We start from the raw sequence: 24,376 nt of genomic DNA, 5'->3' as shown, positions 1-24,376 counted from the left end.
AGCCAGCGCTGAGGGATGCAGAGCTTGGTAAAAATGAATTTACAAACCGTGAGTTTTTCTGCAAAGCCTCTGGGAAGGTGAGAGCTCTCATCCCACTGGGAGGGAAGGGGAGGCACCAGGAGATGAGTTTGGAAAGGAGATTTTTGTAGCTTGCTCAGTGTGTTGAATTACTGCTCCTGTGTGATTTTTTGTCTCTGAGTGCAGTGGCAGGTTTTAGTATATTGGGATTGTAATTAGGAGGCAGGACAACCAGGGGTTTTATGTATGTGTCTTTTTTTATTTAAATCTTCTATATACAGTCATAGCAAGCTCTGGAGCTGCCTGTGCTGGCTTTGCAGCTCTTGTCTGATCAGTGAAACCCATTTAAATCATGGAGACTCTTTGGTCTCCCAGCTGTCACAGCCCCCTGCTACCCCAGGAGAACCAGAAAAGCTTCTTCTCTACCACCTCTGGCTCAGTTCAGCAAATGTGATTTGGGTTTTCATGTGGGCTGGAGGATGGGGCTGTGTTGGGTGGGGTCACAGATATCCAGTGCATCCCCAGGCATACCAGCAGCAAGTCTCAGACCATCTCTAGAGAGAAAAGAATGTTGCAAAATCTAGGGGAAAAAATCAAAGAAATTAAGTAAAACATTAACTAAAGAAAAATAATAGCTTGTGATGGCTTTGTGGGATTAGAAATACACTTAGGCGGCCTTTAACCCCTTAATTCACTGCCAGTGAATTAATTCACTGAGCAGAAAGGAGGACATGGAGAAAGATGGCACAAGGGGGTGGAATGCTGGGGTGTTGTCATCACCCCTCAGAGCAGCTGCAGCTGAGCAGGGGTTTCAGCCCTTGCAGAGGCAGCTGAGCCCTGGGGTGATGGCCAGCCCTGGCCACAACCTGGCTTCTTCTTGCCTGTGTTACAGATGGATAATGAGATGATTGGCTCTCTCAATTAAAAGATAACTATTGTGTGAATATTAATAAAAGTTTTAGTGATGTATAGTTATGTTATTATAGTTTAGATATCTTCTGTTCTCCCCATAGTTCCCTTTCCCGGCCCTGTATTGCTGCCATCAGACAGCTGGGTTGTCTAGGCCAGGTAAAAGAAGGCTGCACATGTGTCCCTTACCTGGGGCAGTTGGGAAAGGAAAAGCTTGGTGCTTAGGGGGTACAGCATGGCAACTCCTGACCTCCAGTCAAGCTACAGGAAAGAAGTTTCCACTGATAAATGGCAAAGAAGAGCTGACTGACAGACTTTGGGAGGGGCCAGGACTGGCTGATGTAACCCCAGGGGTATAAAAGATGAGCATCCAGCTTGAAGAGGAACTGGCTGCATGGTATGCATGAGGGGCAGTTCCCAGCACTGCAGCTTTTTCCTTATGTAGTCCTTTGTTGTATTTTTGTTAAAGTTTAATAAACCTTTTAAATTTTCAAAGCGAGCAGTTGTTTCTCACACCTGTGTGCTGAAAACAGCAGGGTAAAAAGCCACTCCACAGAGCCATGCTGAGGCCTGCCCTGGATTCCGCTGGTGTTCCTTGACAGGAAATGTCCCCTTCCCTTGGGGACATATAGAACCATTTATCCACCCAATCCCCCCTCCAGGCAGGGCTGTCAGGGACTCACAGCTGTCACTGGCACGGGGGTCCACACATTTCAGTGCATTTCAGCTAGGACCCCTTGGACACACATCTTGAGCACACAAACAGCATTTTCTCAATATTGGTCTTTCTGCTTCGGCCGCAGACAGATTGAGCAGTGACTAATTCCTCTTTTCTTGAAAGCAGACCAAGCCTCAGCACCCGAATCTCTCATTAAACAAGCAGATTTACTGCCTTCTAATTTCCTATAGATTTTGCATTAGCCTCTTATCTGCTGTGCCTCCCACAGCAGGCTGGATGAGTCTGGTCCCCATCCGGGGGCAAACAGTGTCAGGACTTTAAGCACATTTGCAGGGCGTGGTGGCTGCTGGCTGGCACTGACTGTAGGTGAGGGGACAAGCTGTAGCTGCCATAAAGGAAAACCTCCAGGCTTAGGGTCATTTTATCCAAATCTATCAGAGAATTAACATCTTTGTCTGCATGTAATTAAAAAGGGGACATGAGAGGACAGGGAAGTAAGTGGATGGGCTGCAGCACAGAGCATTAGGGTGACTGCTGAGACAACCAAGAGGAATATGAGAAAACCAGGAAAAAACATTCAAAATAACTGCAGCCTTTAGGGCCACATAGAGCAAGCTCTATAGAAATGGAAGGGAGGATCATAAATCCATTAAAGCTATTCACACCACTGTAAGAACAGGGGCAATATAATATTTTCTCCTTCCACTTCAGCCCCCTGTCACGAGGAAAGGGGATGATGGTGGGTGGGGTCTGCCAGGCAGTGGGATGTGGGGCTGGGAGGGGGCTCAGGAGAGGGGGGTTCGCTGTGCTGGTTTGCTGTGCTCTTGTATTTACAGAGTTCCCAGATGAAGGAAGGAATGATGCATCTGACTCCATGTTCTAAGAGGGCTAATTTATTATTTTATGATACTATATTATATTAAAGGATACTATACTAAACTTTACTAAACTATACTAAAGAATACAGAAAGGAAACTTACAGAAGGTTAAAAGATAATAATGAAAAACTCGTGACTCCTTCCAGAGTCCTGACACAGCTTGGCACTAATTGGACAATGAGTAAAAACACCTCACAGCACAATGCAATGAAACAATCACCTGTGGGTAAACAATCTCCAAACTCATTCCACATGAGCAAAACAGAGGAGAAGCAGTGAAATAATATTGTTTTCCTTTTTCTCTGAGGCTTCTCAGCTTCCCAGGAGAGAAGTCCTGGGCAAGGGGATTTTTGCAGAAAATATGATGGTGACACTGTGCTGACTCCAGCACTGCTGGGAGCAGAGCTCACACAGACCCTGCCATGGGCTGCGTGCTGGAGCAGTGCAGGCAGTGGGGGCTGGCTCCACTTCTCTCCCAGGAATGGGGATGGGGATTCACAGGGCAGTGGCTCCTCCCTGCTGGCCTGGCAGCTGCCTGCTCTGCCTTTAGCCCCATCTGACCCCACCAGAGAGAGCTGAAATTCAGTGTCCTGCTGTCCATTGGGAAGAAACCATGAGAAAACAGCAGTGCTGCGAGTCAGAAAGGAGTCTGTTTACATCTTGGTAGAGTGGATGAAAGCACCCAACCAGGCCTGTTTATTTTAGCAAATGTTTTATGGATCGTCCGGAATTTTCATTAAAGTGTTATTTTAAAATTTGCTTCTCTTCTTTCTGAATCAGGAGATAGTGGAAAGCCAAGGAAGCCCTCCTGAGACCTGGTGTGGAGTGTCTAACAGGGTAATTAACCCACTACTACTTCAAGTCTCTCAACTTCAAAGAAAAACCCCACCGTATCCTTGGCTGCAGGGTGTCCATGTTTTGCTGTCTGACATTTGATGCAAAGGGGATTCATTCTCCCACATCCAAGCTGTAATTCCCCAGATACTAATCAGTGATCTCACATTTTCAGCTTGAAATGATTTGTGTGAAAGCCATTAGACAGTAGGAAGTGGGGTGTATGAGAGAGTTCTCACTCAGCCTTTCCAAAGAGGAAGTAGTTTTTTATTTGCATTCCTTGCCTGGTGACATATAGGATTTTTGCCCCCAAATTTTTAGCCATAGAGGGAACTGCACCAGCCTGTGCTTCAGCAGTGTTAGAAACAAAATCTGGCTGTTGAGTGTTTGTGTGTTGTCTTAGACCTGAGGTTCCATGCCAAGATATCTTCTTTAGTGGAAATTAAATAACATACAGTTGCCCCTGTCTACAAGGCTCATTACTGTCTGTCAGTTCTGACCATTATATCCACTTAAAGTACCACAGGGAGAGCATATTGGGATTCTTCTGATATACTATTCCTCCAAAAGTCAATCAAAAACCAATCTAGTGCACTTAAGCCTTTTACTGCTTTGCTGAAGACAATCTCCCAGTATCGGCTAATCTGCACAGCCTGCTCCGATAGCACAAAGATTTTTGAGGCCATGTGAGAAGAGATTACCGACCTGTTTGTAAATGAGAATAATGGCTCACTTTCCCTGGGCTCTGGGTGTGCCCTCAGAGGTGACAAATGCAATTACTCCTCCTTCTCCAATGCAAGAGGGGAAAAACCCAAATGCAACACGTTTGGAGTGTGCCATAAATTCAGCAGGAAGAGAACCATCAGTGGGATCAGCTGGTCAGGGAGGTGAGCAGCAGGCACTGGAGCTGAGTTATTTCCCCGAGGTGCTGGTATGTGAGGCAGACTCCAGCGTGGGAGGGGAAGGGTTTGTTTCCACAGCAGCTCATAGTCCCAAAGGGCATCCTTTGCTCTGCACTCAGGGCAGGGAAACAGGGAATTGGAATTAGCAGAGGCACAGTAGGGTGCACGGAGACAGCCTGCCAGAGCAAGGGGACAGACTTGAGTGATGCTTCCTGCAGATGCAGGGATGGATGGACAGACAGACAGACAGGCACAGCACTGTCTGCTTAGAGTGCCAGAAGAGTTCAGGAAACTATGGAGGGTCTGTGAACTTCTAGGACACTTCTCAGGGGTAGAGGGGAAACCAAGGCACAAAACAATTCAGCAAGTAGCACAGATGGTTTAGAGGAAACCAAAGAAAAGAGCAGAGGAATCCTTGCTCCCTGTCCTGCTTTAGTGCAAACAGTGTCCCTTCACTCCCTCACTTTTAAAGTAAGTTTCACATCTATATTTTTCAAGACATACAGTGTCCCTGAGGGTTGTGAACTGGAAGTTAGCATTGGTCTGGCTTCCAGATGACACAGAATGCCTCCATGGATCCTCTCACTACCAGGTATTCCAGCACTACTGGTGTTCTTACTCACCCTGAGAGGCTCAATGCCTTTGAGGAGAGACAGCCCATGCTCTGTTCCCTTCTTGGTTTAGCCCTCTCATAAAGCCAGGACTCTCCTTCTGTGCCAAAACTCCCAACTGAAGCATCAATTTATGCATATTTCATGCATAACTGAGGTATCCTCTGCACAGCTGTTCAGAGCTGTACACAGTTGTACAGTTGTACATCTGAACAAAGGCAGATTTCTCCAAGGGTAGCTCCTGCTGAGACAGAGGAGTGCAGCGGTGGGGCTCAGGACAGCCTGAACACCAGTATTCTATGGGGGTGTTGTCTTTTGGTTGTTAGGAATGACTGATGTCCTTCACAAACTCCTTGGAGTTCAGGTATGCTCCTCCCTGCCAGAGAAAGACATTTCTTCCTTCCCTGAGCTCTGTTCTGACCATTTTCATGCCAGGGTGTGCATGTATTCTCTTAGCACATTTGGTGGTGTTTGAATGTGTTAGGGAGCTGAACACTTATTGGGATGTTCCAGGGCCCCATTTTTAATATCCCTGTTTCTTTTTCTCTTTCTCTTAGGTGAACCTGGAATCACCCTCTATTAACTCAAGGTGGAGTTTCCTTGCCATAGGGATTTTTCCAGGGGACAGAAAGGCACAGAACAAATGCAGTGTCACCTGAGGTTAAACTGTTCTAGACCTGCCTTCAGAGTCCTTCCCTCATTGCTGGCAGGGATGGGCTGCATGAGATCATGGAATACTTTGGGACCAGAGAGGGATGGACTCATTTTACCTGCTCCTTGCTTTCCTAAGAGATTTGTTGAGTAATAGTTCCTAGTTTTCATGATTTAACTATCAGTCAGAACATTAGGCCACTTATTTCTCTAATTCCATTCTGACCATACTCTTGTAAAACCTCACACTCTGCATTACAAATATTAAACAAACAGACTTTTGTGACACTTCCATGTGATGCCATTGTGGAAGCACAATAAAGAGATCAATGTATTCCAGGTGGTTCAATGATAAATGTGTCTCCTAATTTGAGTAACACCTCTCAGCCCCTGCAGAGGTTTTCCCTTCCAGCTGTGTGCCCTGGAAGCACAGCAGCAGCAGCAGCAGCCCTGGCAGAGAGAGGAGGTGAACAGATGCAGCCCTGCACTCACAGTTCATCGCTGGGGCTCTGCTGCCTTCAGCAGAGGAAACAGAGCAACCGAGGTTCCTCCCTTCCTCCCCAGCCTGGAGGGAAGTGTCTGCGTCTGAAGCTAGCAGAGAGGGAGACTAATCACTCCTGTCCTGCTGATTACTCAAAAGCAGAGGCTGACTTTCTAAGCCTGTGATTTTGGATGTCCCCGCACAGACACCAGGCCTGACAGCACAGCAGAGTTTGATGTGTTTATCCACAGCTCCCTGGGATGTACAGGAGTGTGCTCCTCTCTTCTCCTTCTGTTTAATGGATGAGGAGTGGAGCAGAGATGCTAAAGCTCAGCCTGACTGTCTTGACAGCAGCCATCAAAGAATTCCACAGTGGAGGAAGGAGCCTGTCACTGAGTATTTCTGCTCCACGCAGAGAAGCCCTGCAGCACTGGCTAAAGGGCCACAGTGGGCACCAGGAAAGGCTCCATCTGGCTCTGGGCAAGCATCTCCCTGCTCAGATGTCACCCACCTGGATGGAGTTCATGTCCCAAATGCTCCCATCCTGGTCCCTGCACCTGGGGTAGACAATGACCTCCTTACCTCCTTTCTACCATCTTCAGCACATTCTGCAGGGGAGAGTGATGCCCCTGGTCTGTGCAGGATGCAGGTTCAGCTGTTGTAAATGCTTAACGAGGCTTAGCTGGGTGGCCACATGTTGGGTTTGAACTGCTAAAGCCTGCATTTGCAGTTGAAAACTCAAATAGTGTAAAAATTGTAAAGTGACTCATAGAATGACTAACATGACATCTGTGTAGACTTCAGGAGACATTTTCTACCCTTTTCATACCCAATCACAGATTAATTCATCAGTTTGATAAAATAAAAAGTAATTAATATATTTCTGTCATGTAATCCTTGCAGTCAGAATGATAAAATATTCACAAGAGAGGTGGCTTGGAAACATGAATTTGATGAAGATGATTTAAAAAGAAAGAAACTTTAATTAAAGTCTAGAGAGGTCATTGAGTCCTACCATCAGATAATGGTGAAATTATAAAACAGATGGCAAATGTTCCCAAGAAGAAGAGAAGCAGTGGTCTGGAAAAAAAAAAAAAAACAACCAGCTACTGCTAACAAAGTAAAGCTCAACTCAGCACAGGCATTGCTTTAACAATGGAGCCTGGAGAACAGGAAGAGGTGGCCAGACAATCTGGACTTGTACTAGACTTTTTGACTGCTATTAAAAATATTTAACTTATGGAGAAGGATGCTGTATTTAGATTTGTCTCAGCCATTTCACTGATCTCTTTTTTTCCTGATGCAGTGTGGCAGAGGAGGGTCCTCTGGTGTCTCCAGAGAGAGCAAACCTGAGATGATTTGAAACCTCATTCCGGAGGAAAGGTAAAGGTGAGGACCCACAGACCCAGATAGTCTTAGATAACTGTTCAGAGCTGAAGCTTGGAGTTGAAAGAGCCTATTGGCAACAGATACCTCTGGGTCTTAATCCCACTGCTGGATGAGCTGTGTGTGCTTGGGAAGGCTGTGGACTGGACCATGGAAGGGTTATCCCAGGGGGCACTGAGACCAGGGCATGACTCCTCAAACTGACCTTCACCTCTAACCAGAAACCTTTACTTTTTTGGAAGACTGTGGGCTGAGACAAAAATGGGAAAGTCAAGCTGATGAAGAAGCCCTAAGACCACAGTGAATGCATATTTTTGGGTTGAAAAAGCAGAGATATCCAGCTTGCCCCGTGGCTGAGATGTTATCTGGCATGTTGTAGGACTATGTGACCTGGTGTAATGCAATATTTGTCGGGAGGAATTGTGTAATGTATGTGGCAACATGGTGCTATGAAGGTCTTATACCCCCTCTGTCTTTGAGGAAAATAAGGTTTCAAAAAACCAGAAAACTGGAGTATTTTATTCACTGTGTGATTACTCTTATATTAAGTGTGGGCTGCTGCTTCCCCAGAAATCCCACCGCTGCTCCCAGAGCCTTGCTCAGGTCTCAGCATTAGGGAAGGCCATGTTCAGGGTTGCTCATGCAACCCTAATTCCCCATGATATCATCTTCACTTACTCTGTCACAACCTATTTCTTCCACTGAAGCCTGTCTCAGCTGAGGAGAGGTGGTGCTCACTTACTGAGCAGCTATTGCAGACACTTGGCTCCTTATTGCTCCACACACAGCCCCAGGCATGAGCTCCTGTTGGCTTTAAGCTCTCTTGGATTTTTCTTGTGCCTGTTGCTGCCAGGTGAGTAATGGAAGGATGGAGAGATGTTGAGAGGTTTGCAAGGAGGCCAAGTACCTCCCTGCAGTGCACCTGAACTGTCTGTCAGAGGACTTCACCTGCCACAGCTCCCACTGTCCTGTGGTACCCAAGAGGGTTCAGCCCTCATCCCCAGCACACCTCTGGGAACTGAACTGTGCTGAGCACATCCCCAGTGGTGAGCACACCATGATCCCAGCTAGAACAAATGGATTTCTCTTCTCCTCCCAGCTTTCTAACCTTGCAGACAGAGGAGACAATAAATGCTCTTCTTGGCTGGCTGGCATTGACTCAGTGCTCAAACACGTTTGTTCTGGTGAGCAATGCTGTTCTGGAGGAAATGTCAAGTGGCTACGTAATGAAACATGCCAACAAAATATATATACCCCAAACAGTATTCCCAGGGTCTCAAGCTTCACAAACAGAACAGTAGGGCACTTTGCAAAGGCATCTCATTGATTTCAGCAGAGGACAGGTTTCTCTCATCATCCAAGTCAGCCTTGATGTTGCTGACTATCAAACAGCATCCTTGGCACCTGTCTCAGGCTCTCAGCAGGGGTAAGTGTGACTTGAAGCGATGGTCTCAGACATTTAAATCACAAATCCTTCTCCCACATTGTAGATAAAAGCAGGTGAAGACAGGCAAAACTAAGCTGTGATACATGCAACCTGTCAGGGTGGGCTGAGGGAGGCAAACCAGGTTCTACCCACGGTTATCCACACAGCTCCTCTGCCCCGTGTGACCCCCCTGAATCAGGGCTGGCTGAACAGGTTGTTAGCCCCTGAGCTACCATATTTCTCAGAGATTTCTTCAATAGTGAAAACATTAACAAAGAGGAACATCAATTTTCAAGCATATCATGGGCTGTAACCTGTCAGACACAGAAACCTACACCCCACACAGGAGTCCTGCTAATTGTGGCTCAGTGGGCAGCACTGCAGTAAAATTGGTGTATGTACTTCAGCTGTAGCCTGGTTCATAAAATGGTCTTTAAATGTCTCCAGGTGAGCTCTGCATCCTCTGATCCAGCACCCTCTCTCCTTTCAGTCATGTCTGTGCTTCAGCATTGCCTCTCCATCAGAGAAAATGGAAAGACCAAACCAGTTTTAATGTGCAGTGTTTGATTTGTGTAAGTCACATATGAAAGATCAAAGGTGGGCCAACAGGGCTGCTCTTTCCCTGGCATCCTCAGCATCCCTTTGGCTAGTCGAGATGCTAAAGATGGATGACAGCACAGACCAAACTCTCTTGCTTATCTTTTGGGCACACACTGGATGAACTGAGGCAGAGAGAAACCAGATCTACATGCCTCTTTCTTTTCTCTTTTTGAAGGAAAATCGTGGTCTCAGGGAACAAGGATATAACACAGCAGAGTTTGAATGTACTTTTTTGTTTTCTATAGTAATTAGTTGAGTTTCTTTTGGTTTGTCTTTTATCTGTTCTCTCATGTCTACTACATTTTCCAGAAAGTTTCTTTGATTTACAGTGCATTATAGTTTCTAAAGGAAATAACTTCTCTTCCTTTTGCCTATTTAAATTGGTTAATGTGTTTAAACATTTTCTCCCCCTGACAAAGGCAGTATCAAAGAAGGGCTTTTTCAGTGGTGTCCTTGGGGCAACTCACTGCTTTCATGTACATACCCAAGTGTGCAGTTTCCCTCCATCATTTATAATATTCCACTATCTGAAATGGGTTAGTTAGTTATACTTCTTTGCAAAAAAAAAAAAAAAAAAAAAGGAAATTTGAAAGCCGTTGCTTAAGGGATCTTTTTGTCATTTTAACCCCTGGCTAATGCTCTTAAAAAAACCAAAACTTACTATTATTGTATTCTAAAACAGAACTCTTATTTCAGAATTACACCTAAGGAGAACGTGCAGGAGTTTTGAGATTTTGAGGAAAGAAAGCTGAAAATGAGCACATTTTTTGCAAATTCCCCTTCATCCCCTTTGCAGATCCCCCTCTTGTGCCAGGAGGAATAAAACCACGATTTGCAGGAAATTTCGAGCGGACTTCAATAAAAAAAAAAGGAAATCGTTTTTTCACTGTAAATGAATGACAAATGCTGTTTGAGATAGACTTCAAAGGAAAATACAGGCGGGCACCCTTCTGCAGGTGTTCACACCTGCAACACGATTCCCAGCACAAGCGATTCATCTCCAACAGAGCAGGAGAATTTGTCCCAGATAAGGATGGGGGTATCAGACCCCTCCAAGGGCCATTTACATCCAAAAGGGACAGATTCCTGTTGGGTCCAGCTCGGAGGAGAAACATTTGGGAGCATTAGCATATGTGCATGCCCGGGGACAGAGCTGAGCCCGTGTTTGCTGTTCCCGGGACAAAGGATGGGGAAGGCAGGGGACAGAGCTGAGCCCGTGTTTGCTGTTCCCGGGACAAAGGATGGGGAAGGCAGGGGACAGAGCTGAGCCCGTGTTTGCCGTTCCCGGGACAAAGGATGGGGAAGGCAGGGGACAGAGCTGAGCCCGTGTTTGCTGTTCCCGGGACAAAGGATGGGGAAGGCTTCCCGCCGAGCACCTGCCGGGTGGGAATGAGCAGCTCCTCCTCCAGGACTTAAATCACCTGCTAAAGGCTTCCCAGCACAGGAGATGGCTGCACCTGGCCACCCAAGCTCGTATTTGCATTTCCAAAGAGAGCAGAGCTCTCCCCAGCCCCGCGGGGAAGCTGGCGGAATTGCCTCCTCTTGGTGGGATATCAGTGGTGCTGGGACCAAAGGGAGCTTGACTTTAAGGAGGGGGAGCAACAGGCTGCACGAATTCTTGATTATTCCCCTCACCCTTATTGTGTAAATGCACTTCTGCATTCTCAGTTTGCATCCTGTGGCTATAAAAAGTGACTTTATTTATTCATTTATTTATTTATTTTTAGGGGTGGTGGATGTTTCTATGGACTTCTGAAACATTATGGTTCATTTTGGAACATGTTGTTTGTTTGTTTGCTTGCTTAATTTAAGCTGGGTTGTGTTAAATGTGATTGCGAAGTGGTGACTTTAAATCAGGGTTTTCGCTTCTCTGGTGTGGCGAGCCCAGTCTGGCAGTGCTCTGAGCCCAGCGTTTTTGGTGAGATGGGCAGGTGAAATTTCAAGCAGCGGGAGCAGGGCATGTTTGAATCCTAAAAGGTTTGAATAAGTCTGGAATAAGGTTACAAATACATGCATGCAAACAGAGAGAAGTGGATGAAATTTAATCGTTGTCACACACACGGGGTGAATGCCAAATAAATACCAAGTAAATGATAAATAAATAGTAAATAGAAAGTAAATTTATGTCCAGAAAGAGTACGGTGTGTTGCTAAAAGAAGCTGTACCTTTTAATCTGGTTATATGGGATGTAGAGTTTTGCCATTACAATGTACTTATCACCACCTGGACGTGAGAGATAGCCATATAAGCACATCTTGTTTATTAACTCATCCTTGTGGTGTAAGGCCATATAAACACAACGCATTCATAGCCATGTGAAATCTCTCCTACTTATCAGCTCATCATCTCGCTTCCTATCTCAGCAGAAAATGTCCTCTCTTACTTGAAACTTCTTGGCTCGCACTTCTTATTTCGGTGAGTGATTGGGCCCTTTAGCTTATCAGATGTGATGTGGGGATGCAGCCTGTGTGAAAATGCCTGGCCCGAAACAGACCAGAGGAAACGAGTCTGGGAGGGTCTTTATGAAGTTTTGGTGTTGATTCCCAGGCTGTGAGCCAAGACTGGAAACGCCTGTGCCATGCCTGTGGAAATTTCATTACTATCCTGATAACTCTTCGGTAAGAGAATAGGGGCAGACCAAAGCCAAGCTTTGGATCCATCCCAACACCCCCAGGGAGGGATTGAGGCAGGCTGGGAATGAGGGAAGCAAGCCCAGGGCATCAGGCACCTCCAGGGCTCCAACTGCAAAACAGCAGAGTTAGAGGGGTAGCAGCCCATTTTTGATCTTTATTTTGATCTCTTCTTGCTTCTAAAAGGACAGCTTGTCAACACCTGTGTGTGGGGATGGACTGAATTGCTATTTTTTTTCATTGCAATAGCAAATTGTGGAACACTGATGGCTATGTGACAGCAGGAGATTTGTCATGGTCACCTTTTAATATCAGTGTCTGTTTTCAAGCCCTTTCTGAAACTGTGTTGATGCCAATATCCCTGTTTTATGGTGGGGAAACTGAGGCACAGGAGCTTGCTGAGGTCTTGGGCCAGGTCCAATAACAGGATAGGAATTAAGCTTTCTGAGTCACAGTGGTACCAAATAAACAGCACACAGAGTAGCTGATTCAGATGAAAGATGCTTGTCTTCTTTATTGATTTACACAATCATCTGTGACCCTGATGCTGCAGGACAGATGATGCTATTACTACCTCATAGTAAGGAGAAATTACAAAGGCTTTGTCAGGCTCATTTTGGTCTGATCCCTTACTCAGGAGCATCTGAGCCAGAAGTAATTCATAATTTGTTCCTCTGAGGCAAATTACCATTAAAATCTTTTCATCTTGCTCTTTTCTGTAAGGAGTTGTGGATATGCAGTATATTTCTTAGAAAAGCATGTTCTGAAGCATTCTCAGAGAATTTAATCCCTTCCACTCCATCTTTAACCTGCTTTCCTAAGGGAACAAGGCACACACAATTGCAGGAGTTATCCACCTACAGTCTATCTTCTTGACCTTTAATAAGGGGGAGCCTCTCAGTTGATTCCAACTGCAGCTGACAGAGGCATGGAAGTCTCAAAGACACTCAGATCTTGGGAGTTTTGTGGAGCTGGCAGCACGAGGAAGCCCCTGGGGGCTCACCACCAGAGACTCCAGTGTGACCTTCCTAGGTGTGGCAAAGTTGGGTGCTAGAGAGGGGGGAGCACCTGCAATATCATGGGTATCTTGCAAAGGAATGTATCAAAATCACAGGAAAAATCAAGAAGAATAACCAGCAGTGGTTCTGCTCTCCTGGACTATTTTGTTCCCTCTCTACATTCTCCTTTTCAGAGGGCTCTCTCTGGGAGTCATGGACTCCAGCTGCCTGAGGCAGGTGTTGGGGAGCTCCAAGCCAACCAAAAACATGCTCTCTGTTTCTGGCCATCTTATTGAGACTTTGCTGGGCCACCTTGGAGGGAAGTGAATGAGGACCAAAGCCTGCATGCCCTGGGCACTTGGGATTTTGCTTCCCCATGAGGTCATGTCCCTTCTGTGTTGCAAACTGCTGGAACTCAGCTGGCTTCAACAGAGCCACAGCAGCTTCCTCTGGGTGAGGAAACCTTCCCTCTCCAGCCCAGAGGGCTCATGTGATACTGGCTGTTAATTCCTGGGCTGCTCCGGGACTGATGGCAGCTCCTGGGAAGGGGCCAGCTGAAGTAAGATAAAGTGACACATCAGCATGGTCCCAAATGAAATGCTCTGGTATGCAGAAATCTGTCTTATCCCACCTTGTGTTCAGCACTGCGTTCTCCTGGGAGGCACTGAGGTGTTACCAACCTTTGGAACACACAAGTTATCAATTCCTGGATGGGGATGGACATCTGTGGGTCAACACACTGGCTTGATTTTATTTAAGAAATAGGAGGGGCAGAGGGAAAAACTCAGTTTGAGGCTTTTCCTTGAGAAGCATAAGAAGGGAGCTGCCTTTCCCTAAGGAAAGCCCCAGTGATGTCTGGAAGAGCAGGGTGCAGCTGAGATGATCTTTCAGCTCATCCTGTGGTGCTCCAGCAGATGCATGGTGCATTGCTGGGTGTTGAGAAGTGAACGGCCCCAGAGAGAAGCTGATATGCCTGCTGAGCAAAGATGCAGAGCCCTTAAGTGACTGGCAAGGCAGTGAGATGATGCTTGAATTACACCTACTTGGCCCCCCCTTTTTTTAATATTTTTTTTTTTACCCAGCTCACTTCCATGACATGAAAGCCCAAAAAGTGACACTCAGCAGCTATCAACAATTTTAATATGGACTTTTCTGAGGGAGCCAGAAAAATAAAGCTTTTTCCAAGGTCATTAGCTGACAATTGCAGCCTGTTTGAAAATTGCTTGCACTCTCTGCTAATTGGTCTACCAGACCTGTTCATTTGTTAATTTGATGCCATTAGGTAACTGGCACATCTCTCTGCAGACAGAGTAAGACAAGGACTGAGGGTGCTATTTTGGTCTTTTTCTTTGGATGTTTTGACACGACTTGATGCAGAGCAAAGGTGCTCCCTCCGTGCCTGCTGTGGGGACCATCCCCAGGGGTGGCAGGACCCTGCAGAGGCACTCTGGGCTGGGTGTCACCCCTGCTGGGTGCTATAAAACCTGGAGTCTAGGTGAAGGGCAATAGGCTGAATGAATAAACGACTTCAGGTTGAGTGAATAGCTCAACATTAAACCAATTATTGTAATTACTTAGATTGGCCCCAAATTGACTGGTTTGGGATTTGCAGAGTGAAAGAAAAAAAGGTGTTTCAGGGTTAAATGGATGCTTTACTTGACCAAAATTGAGTCCTATACATAAGACTGAAAGGTTGGACATTCAGAACAGATGCTAATACCTGCCATGACCCTCTCCTTTCTGACCATACCCTGGGAGGAGGGCTTGGGTCTCAGTCGTTGCCCTCCATGAGGAACTGGGCTGATTTCCATCTCTTCTACCATTTGCATGAAACGTGAATGGGCAAAAGGGTGAAGAGGCAGATCATGTCTGTCTGCTGAGCCAAGCTCGGGAAAGAAACTCTGATTACCCTGTGTGGGAATACCCTGCTGTGCCCACCCCTGGACATGCCCTGTAGCTGCATGATCAGGCTATTTTTGGAGGAGAAAGACTTTGAATTCAACAGGGATACGATTTGAACTGAGATTAATGCCTGAGATGCTGCAGCAGAAGAGACATCAGCTGTGTCTCTCAATCTGTGAAAGGTGCCAAATGCCCTGAAACTATTTATACATTTAAGAGTACTCAGTAAGTGCAACCCAAACTGTTTCAGGTTGGCTGAAGCAGGATATTTTAGCAGCTTCCCTGTATACTTGAAAAAAAAAATTGCTTTCTCACATATCAGGTCTCCCTCCTCCAGCCTGTTGCACTGCTGTGCCAAGCAGAAATCCTCAAACTCATTTTACTGGTTGATGGTATCTCTGTGTTAAGGACCTGCTTGTTTCAGAAAATGGCAGCCAGAATTTCTCTGGTGTAAAGAAAAGCTAATTAGCCCAGACAGGGCACAGAGCTGCTGGGTTCTAGTAGGAAAGGGCTCAGCTAAGCTCTCTGAGCTGACCCCAGGGTTTGGGGAACTTGTGTCATGGTCAGGCTGGACTTTGTCCCCCTCTCTCCAGCAGCTCTGCCTGGCTCTGGTACCAGTCTCTTACTTTTGTGCCCTGTGAACAGCATCAGTATCAAGTACTGTGTTGATCATCCCATGGGACTGCTCACAACCCCCCTTGCATCCCTCACTTTTATCCATCATCCTCAGCCTTCCCTTGTATCCTTCATCCTGAAGAGATCAGAAACATCTCAGTCTCAGCAAGACAAAAGATAAGTCACAAATCCAAATTTTGAACAGTTTTTTTTTTTTTTTTGCTTTTGAATTAGGTAGGAACATGACTGCTCTTGCTACAAGGTCACTCTTGGGTCCTGGCTCCCACTGCCTGGACTTTGCAACTGAACACTTTTAGGGAAAAGGTTCTTCTTTAACCCCACAGACCTAAGAAAACACTGGGTTTGTATGTGATCTAGGTGCTGGGCACACCTATTGGAGCAGATCCCAGGAGCCAGGCTGCAAAGTGAAGAGGACTTTCAATCCTACCTTGGATCTGCCCCTGTTTGGAAAGCTGGGAGTGGGGAACTGGTCAAGCACCCTTGGAGAGGGACTTGGCTTTGAACCTGTGTTTTGGTGGGGCTGGATGAAGGAAAACAAGCAAAAGCCTGTGTAATTCTCCCTGGATTGGGGCTTTCACCAGCCCAGCTACACTGGTCACAAATCACACCTCATTGAGCCTGACAGTCACAGCTAGGCTGGAAAAACCTTGTCATCCTGACCCGGCCTCAGGAGCCAGAGGATTTAGTGAGCTCCTCTTTGCTGTGTTTTGAGAATTTCTTAAGAAAACACTTTCGTTCTGTGGGTGATTTCACAAGTTGGGAGAAAAGCAGCTGTTGGTGCTTCACAGCTCAGATTTCCCTGAGAAGTGTAAAGTCTCAGCTGGACACCACGATGATAGATTTTATAGATTTCCCCCCTTCCTCCACATCCAGCAGGCAGCTAAACCCAACAGTGAGCTACAGTGCATTTCTCTGTGTTTAACTTCTCCTTGAGATAATCCATTTGCCTCTGTTCTTTGAAAACTTACTGAATAAGCCACTTGTTTCACACTGGTGGGGAAATAACACTTTGGGGGCCCCTTTTGTGCCTGTCTTATGTACAACAGAAGCGTGGAGTTTTATAAAGTCTAATAAATACCCAGCTCTGCCAGATGTTAGCTTTTCCTTTTTTTTTTAATTCCTTTTTTTTTTTTTCCTTTCCTTCTATTTTTTTCCTACTAGAAAGGAGGTCGGAATCTGAGTTCCAGACTTTGGCTGACTGCAAGTAAAATGGGACTGTTTCTAAGAGACATGTTGTGACAGTGTAAATTATCACATTTTAGATGGTGTTAAATATAGAAATGCCACTTAAGAGGGGATGCATTTTGTTCAGCGTCTGATATTTGTCTCGTCAAGGCACCCCTGTGAGATGGTGTCTGTTTATTACCTCCCCACCTTTTTACTGCATTATTCTGTTCCCTGTGCTGACAATGGTTAATGAAGAATTTAGAGCCTTTTTCTCTGTGTTTCATGGTGCTTGAGAGATGGGGGCAGGTCACAGCCTGGCTCGAGGGGGCTGGCTCCAAATGAGCCTGTGGTGGAGAAATTCCCACTTGCACTTATCCTCCCTGGGATAAACCTCTGGATTAAATGCAGGGAGCAGAGGGGGGTGAAAAGGCCACGCTCATACACAGCCCTGAGTCTCCATCCAGGGCTTAGGGGCTGCATGGTCCACAGGAGGCAGGAGGAGAGACAGCCCAAGTCAGGAAGACCAGGGTGAGGAAGAAAAACATTTCCCTTAGACTGGAACAAGCAGAATTCACTGGAGTGAATGGTTCTGAAGTTTATTCAGTTATTTTGGTTAAACCTGGCTCATTGATGGCTCTATTTCCTTCTCCCAATGGAACAGCATGTTTGGTCTCATTTATTAAATCAAAAAGTGACATTTTCTTTATGCTGTGTGCTCTCTGTGCTCCTCAAGAGTGCTAATTGTGTGGAAACTTTCATAGTTTAGACCTAGAGGAATCTTAATTTTAGTACATACAAAATTATACTTATCTAAGCCTCATTTAGTTAGAAGCAGTGCAGTTTTCCATCAAACACCTCTCCAAACAGAAGCTGGCTTTGCACTTAAAGTGGATTCTCAGTTGTAACTTTATCTTCCCCACCTTGGACTCAGCTCCATTGAGCTTAATCACCATCATATACTACCATCCATTCAGTTAATGAAAAATAGTTTTCTCCAAAGGTAAAGTTATTATTATTAAGGACTCTGTACATCAACAATAGCTTTTTTGCCTTCCACCTTTTTCCAGTTTTAAAACAGGTTCATTCTGTGCAGAGTGAAATGCCAGAAATGCTTATGAGACAAAATAATTCTGCTCAGACAATGAGAAAAAATAATCACACAGGATTACATGGCCACAGATAAAATTTTGCAAGAGGTTCTTGTCCCTGCCATGAATCTTTAGACAGATCTGATAAAACTCTTAAGTAGGCCAGTGTTGCCCAATAAGTTAATAGCCATGTTGCTTTTATTCAGAAATGATACCTGGCTGATTTCAAAGCAATAATGAAACTTGTGCATGACTGGGCATGTGGTTTGGCCAGAAATCTCAGCCCGTGGCAGAGAATAGGTCCATCCCTCCATCCACAGCACCTGAGGCTATGCCAGCAGTTCTGAGAGGCAATGGTGCAATGGTTCAGGCCAACTGATATCAAGTGAAACAATTTCTTTGGTCATTCACAATATCAATTCGCTTTGTCAAAATTGTTATTTTTTCCCCTATGCACAGATTTAGTTTTGTCCTCTCTTCTTTACCCTCTAAATTAAAAAAGTTCTGCTTGGAAAATTTCTGATTTGTGCTAATAAAAAATATGTTCTTGTGTATGTTCTTAGGATGCACATCCAGCTATATAAATACAGATGATTTGCAGCTATTCAAAAATAAAGCGGGATTTTCAAAAGCAATCTAACTACTCCCAGCCTAAACTAGTTGGAGCAAAAGCAGGGAGAGTTTATAATTAAATTCACTGGGAGCTGTGCTAGTCCCCTGCTGAGTGCTTTAAACATTCCTCTCCTTAGAATCTACTGGGAGAAAAATATACTGTATTTATAGCCATCTTGTTTCAATATAAACATGTCAAACTGTAAATCTCAGACACAGAGATGGGCTCAAGCTGAAAACCTCAAATCCAGATTTCCGACATTCTCTGTTTCAGATCATCTCCATTGTGGGCTTTGGGTTTGAGGATTTGGGACTGGTTTTTCATTTAGGTCCAGCTTCCCTCCTTGCGTTTGGAGAGGGTTGGCTCTCACACCCCATCTCCCACTGCACTCCAGTTAAACTTCATGGACTGGGTTGGCTCCTGGTTTCTCTCAACTCTAACATGCTTTCCTGGAGTGAAACACCCTTTGTGTTTCAGCACCTCTGTCCCTGATAACCTTGGTCCCCTTCAGAAGATGATTGTGCATTTCCTCTATCATGGGAGCAGCGTGTACCTGTCTTTGGTTTCACACTTTTGTTCTGTGCGTCCCTGTGTTTTTCTTTCCGTGCCCTGTGCTGGAGAGAGCCTAATAATACAACAGCAACAACAAAAATAGCATCGTGGCTATTATTATCCTTGCACAGGTTTCTCACTGGGAGCAGATCCATCTGTGAAATGTCCGTGTGCTGCAGGACAGGCACCGCTCCTCTCTCCTTGGGCTCCTCTGGCGGCAGCCAGAGCTTGCAGAAACACAACGAACTTTGGCTAATTTGGGATAAGACAACAGCTATTGCTGTGTTGACAATCCCAAGCTTGTTTAAGCAGTAGATCCAAGGGAGAAAGGGAGGGGAGAGGAAAAGGTTTCCATAACGACTGGCAGAGAACGCTGTGATGTTCCCGTGAGGTGCCGGTGTGTGTTCGCGGCTCTGAAAAAGGTGTGTGTGCTCTGCAGATGTTCTCTGGGAGCAGGAGATGTCCTAATAAGCAGGTACATTGTTCCACATGTTTAATCATGAACAGCAGTGAATGGCTGCTTCAATTCTCCTGACCCTTTTTTTCTTCCCTCTTGACCTTTTCCTTTCCTAGCCTGTCACAAATGAGGAATGGTTATTAACTGAAATAAAAATTAAAAAAAAAAGAAAAAAAAAAAGAAAAAGAAAGTAAGGAGATTAGGCTTGGGGGGGGGGGGGGGTCTTGGGAACATAAAGGAGGGTGGAAGTGGGTTATGTAGTATTTGTTTTCTCTGCTGCCATTTTATTGCTTTTCTGGGAGCGCTGCCAGAAAAATGGCGAGTAGCACTTTAATTAAAGAAGGCTCTGTGTGCACTCCAGCTGTTCCTCATGTGACCAGCCTGTCTATGGGTAAAGCAAAGGATGCTCCTGCCAGCCTGCCCCAATCAGTGCTAACCCAGTTCCTGAGCCCAGAGCTGGGGCAAACCTGCGGCGTTGGCGGCTGTGCCTGCCAGCCAGACGCTCGCTGTCCTGCTCCTGGTGTCCTCACGGGTCTGAAGGCACAGGCTGGCAGCTGTGCCAGGCTCGGGGTGCAGGAGTGTGTGGAGGGAGGGGGGAGCTACACTAAAAACATCTTCTCTGCCTGTAGGAGTATGCCTTACCCATAAGCAGACTGTGCTGCCTTGGGCTGGTGGTGGGAGACTGGGCTTTTATTGAAGTATCTGGGAAAGCAGGAATTGGCTGTGAATGAATATGACTGATTTTTCAGAAGTAACCTGAAATGCCCTAAGCTCAGGGAAGACTACTGCATTTATTTATATGTGTGTATATATGTTTTATTTTTCTGAATTTGGAAAAAAACAAGTTCAGCTGGAAGAGTCCAGCTATACTGATGCCCCTAAACAGAAATACCAAGCTGCACATCTGGAAGGTGCTCTATGGACTCATCAGCAGTGTTAAAAACATGCTAACAAAGCAAAGGTGCACAATGGGATGGAAATTTTTGTGATGACCCAATGAAAAACTGGCACAGCATCTCACAGCTTATACATACTAAAGTTTTGTCTCTTGTGAAACCATCCTCCAAACTAGGTTTTTATGGAAGAAAATATGTACTCAGGCGATTTAGGCTATATAATTCCTTAAGACAATAGGTTGGACTGAGCTCTTGTTTTTGCTACAGGGCCCCTTTGCAGCCCTCTGCCAGTGTGGAGGGCACAGAGATGAATGTGATGTTGTTTGCACCCACTGTAAGGCCATTCTCCAGTGCCAGACAGGCGTAAAGGGGCCTCTCTGTAAGAGAGAGCTTCATAAAACCCTGGGTAATAAAACCCTGGGCTTTTGTTGCAGCAGCTCAGTGGCATTAGTGCCATTGAAAATGTCACTTCTGACGTGTGCTAATTTAGGTGTGACATGAAACATCCAAGTGTAACCTGAAGTGTCCCACAACTGAAGCATTTTATTGTTCTTTCACACACCTCACCAATCAGTAACATGAAGCTGCTTCCTCCCTCAATGGTGCAGAGCTGAGCCTCCTGTACTGACCTGCACGAGACCTTTTTTTGGGAGCCTTCCAACCCTTTTCCTTTCATAGCCTGAGAATTGCTCCTTCTGTGTCTGTCTGTCTCCCACACACCGAGGCCCATTCACAGGGTTTATGGCCATGGAGGTGAATTGATACAGCACATTGAGGAGATTTGAGACAAAACTATTGTATTTCTGAAAGTCAACTTCAGAGCAGTGGGGACAGGCTAGACTTCCTCCCCTTTCCAGCAAAAAGAGGGAAATATTGGCAAAACCTGATTAAGGAGAGATGTTATCTGTATGTGGCTAAAAGCATTAGATGGAGCATTGGTGTGCAAGTGGGATGTTGGAAATCTACCTTGCCTACTTTGTCCAGCCTTAATGTGTTTGTGGAAGGCCTTGGGGACCTGAACAACTGTTGGTGCATGTTGACAATATTTTATAAATTATTTTATCTTTGACTGTCCTGGTGGAGAAGCTGTGGTGTCAGCTGTGGGTAGTTTCCAAGCAGTAGCTGGATGAAGGCTCTTGTGCAATGTTTTCTTTGTGTGTTTACTGTGAAACCCAAAGGATACCCTGGGGCCCCTCTTTGCACACCCACCAGGTTGTCACTGTCAGATTTTGGGTGCCATTGATTAAAGCAGTGAGTTTTCCTCAGGTATGAAAATAGATCAGTGTGTATGTGTGTGGAAATACATCTGTGTGTGTGTACACGGATGTGGGCCCTGCTCTGAGTGTCCCTGGGTCTGGGCATGGTCATCTCCTCTGCTTGTGAGCTGGCTGCACACTCTGGTCTTGTCTGAAAGTCTGAGGAGTGCAGGGCCTTTCTCTTTCACACTCAAATGCTGATCTCCTTTCAGTGACACTGTCTGTTTGTTTGCACCCCAGCTCGTTTCTCTGAGCTGATTTATCAGTCTTCTGCAGTCATTTCTCTTTGGGTGATGTCTTTATGGGACTCTCTCACTTATCTGGTGCTGTCTTTCAGCTAAATACCAGATTGTTTCCTCCACCCATGCAAGTTTCTTTTTACAAGAAAACTCATAAAATATTTCCTTTCTCTGGACTTTATTTTTTGGCTCCCTAGGCAGTTTACCTTCTCTTCACGTACATTTGTGTGAACCTTGTTTGTCCTGGCTGCTTTGAAGTACAGGCTCAGAAGCAGCAACAACTTCATGATCTAAAAATGGTCTGGGCAGAGTTGTTGCTTGTACAAGGGGCCCTTTGTTGTTCTGTGCATCAGGTGCTGGGGAATAATATGATAGAGACTCTCTTCTTGTACAATAACATGGGTTCCTTATTAGCAGAAGTTTTTCCAAAATGTGTCTGGAGAAGACATTTGTTCTGCCCTGCTTTGCTCCTAATGCTTCTCACAAGTTCTTTCTATTCTGCAACTCTCCCAATTAGAAGGAGGTTGGTGTGTCTTTTGGCAGTATTTATTTGTTTACTTCTGGTACCAGTCTGTGTTGATTTGCTGGCTGCAGTGTTTGCTGGCCACTCTAAGGGCACAGCTTTTACTGTCATTCTGTTGTGGGTTAGCAGGCATCCCTGTTAAAGCTAAGGCAAACTACCCCTGCACAGGAAACAAACTTGGGCTTTGGGCTTGTAAATCAATTTTCCATGTCTGGATGTCTTTTTCTGGTGGAAACATGGGTGTTGCAGGAAGTTGGATAAACAAGTTTCATTCCAGTACAAGGTCAGGATGCAGCCAAGGTACATACCCAGCTTGGCAGCTCCAGCACTCCCTGTCCTGCTAAAAAAACAAGGAGGGAGAGTCCTTGGGACTGAGAGATGGAGAGAAGAAGGGGATGAGGAAAAGTACTACAGGCAGAGGTGACCCAAATTCATATTTGCTTGTCTGACTGATGGCATTGAAAGCCCTTCCAGGCAGGATCATGGCTGTAGCTGGCTGAGAGCACGTCTGCATCAGACAAACTGATCTGAGTCAGAGCTCACCAGGTGCCTTTGGGCAGGATGACACGGCTGTCTGGCACAGGGCTGCACAGCAACGTTAGCCTGGTCCTGGAAGGGGGATGGATGGGTCATGCTGAGGGCCAGGACCGGCTCAATAGCAAAAATGTTCTGCCTGGTGCAGCTCTGCACTGCAGTGCCTGCTGGTTTGTTCCAACGAGGAGCAGTGATCTTGGCACAGTGTAGCCATTACAGCCATCCCCAGTGATCCTCCAGACCAATTCCTGCCCCTGTGGGTCCCACAGAAACCAAACTGACAGTGTCTGATGGTGAGTGGATGGAGCAGGAAGCAGCTGGGTTGGCCATGCAAAAACAGAATGAACAGCTACCTCTGGCCTTCCTGGGCACAAAATGAGAGACAGGTACTGGCCAATCCTGAGCTTGGACAGCTTGGCAAGACCCAAATTGGATCAAGTGCCAACCCTAAAAAAATCAGTTTAAGAGCTTGGTCTCTGCTCAGCTCAGTGTGCATTGAAAAATGCCTGATGTTGTGCATCATAAATATGAGCAACAGTGTTTTGGACACAGCCTTAAGCAGTGTCCAAATTATTTCCTACCCAGGAATGACATTGCTGCAAGTGTGGTGACTCATGAAACTCCATGCCCAGCACACCATAAAATGTTACTTTAGCTGTAGGACAATAACACCTTTCTCAAGCAGGACTAGGCAGCTGGCTGGATTCCCATGTAGGAACTTTCTTGGATACTTGGGAAGTGTTAACAGGACACAGGATCTTTGCCTCTCCATGATTTGAGTGCAGTGCAGGTGGGCATGGCCACAGCTTCTGCTGTGATTCCACTGCTGATGGGCTCCAGGAAGATGCACTGAGACCAGAGTGGTGTGTTCAGGATAAAGTGCTCTAGGGAGGGAATGGAGATGATAAAATACAAGGTGCCTTAAAGCTTTTTCAAGAACTGAACTAAGTCCAGTAGTCAGGATAGGTGTATGATGTTATTATTATTGGTTGATTTTCCTAACTCAGTCAGGACTTGGTGGTGTCAGGTTCAGAGTTTGCAGCCTAAATACAGGATTAGCAACAGTGGGTGGGGACAGACAGATGAGGCAGCAGAAAGGATCAGTGCCATGATGCCAGCCAGCAGAAACCTTTGAAGGATCCAGCTTCCTGGGGGTGTTGTAGCAAAGAGGAACTTAAAGGATCAGCTCAAATGTGTAAAGCATCAGGGTACCTGTCTGAAAGAGTGGCTCTGGAAAACTGTATCTCAGGTTGAACTCTTAGGAGGTGGTGTCTTGGCCCAGGGATAATAGGCAGTGGGGAGAGTGGTTGGAAAAGAAATGAAAGTTGGAGTTGGTGCTCTGGGCTGAGTTTTTGAGGGCACAGAGATGCAAACTGTGTGTCTCTGCAGCAGCCTTCAGAGTGGCTCTGGAGGGGAGAGGATTGCATTTGTGAGGGATGGAAGAGATGATGCTGCAGTAACTGAGAAGCTGAGAATTTGGCCAGGTTTTTGGCTGTTCAGAATGGCAGAA

At 45.8% G+C, this 24,376-nt stretch overlaps 1 long non-coding RNA gene across 1 annotated transcript in view; it reads left to right on the top strand.

Annotated features, from left to right (window-relative positions):
• Positions 1-5,790, top strand: part of LOC132328371 (uncharacterized) — a 28,228-nt gene extending 22,438 nt beyond the window's left edge. Inside the window, exons 2-3 of the long non-coding RNA XR_009486763.1 lie at positions 3,265-3,321; positions 5,389-5,790. This is a non-coding gene — a long non-coding RNA (uncharacterized LOC132328371). The remainder of the gene's footprint in view (positions 1-3,264; positions 3,322-5,388) is intronic.
• The last annotated feature ends 18,586 nt before the right edge of the window (positions 5,791-24,376 follow it).

Source organism: Haemorhous mexicanus, chromosome 6, assembly GCF_027477595.1.
Source record: "Haemorhous mexicanus isolate bHaeMex1 chromosome 6, bHaeMex1.pri, whole genome shotgun sequence".
NCBI classification, from domain to species: domain Eukaryota; kingdom Metazoa; phylum Chordata; class Aves; order Passeriformes; family Fringillidae; genus Haemorhous; species Haemorhous mexicanus.
Note: the sequence above shows the minus strand (reverse complement) of the source record. Positions and strands in the feature narration are given on the sequence as shown.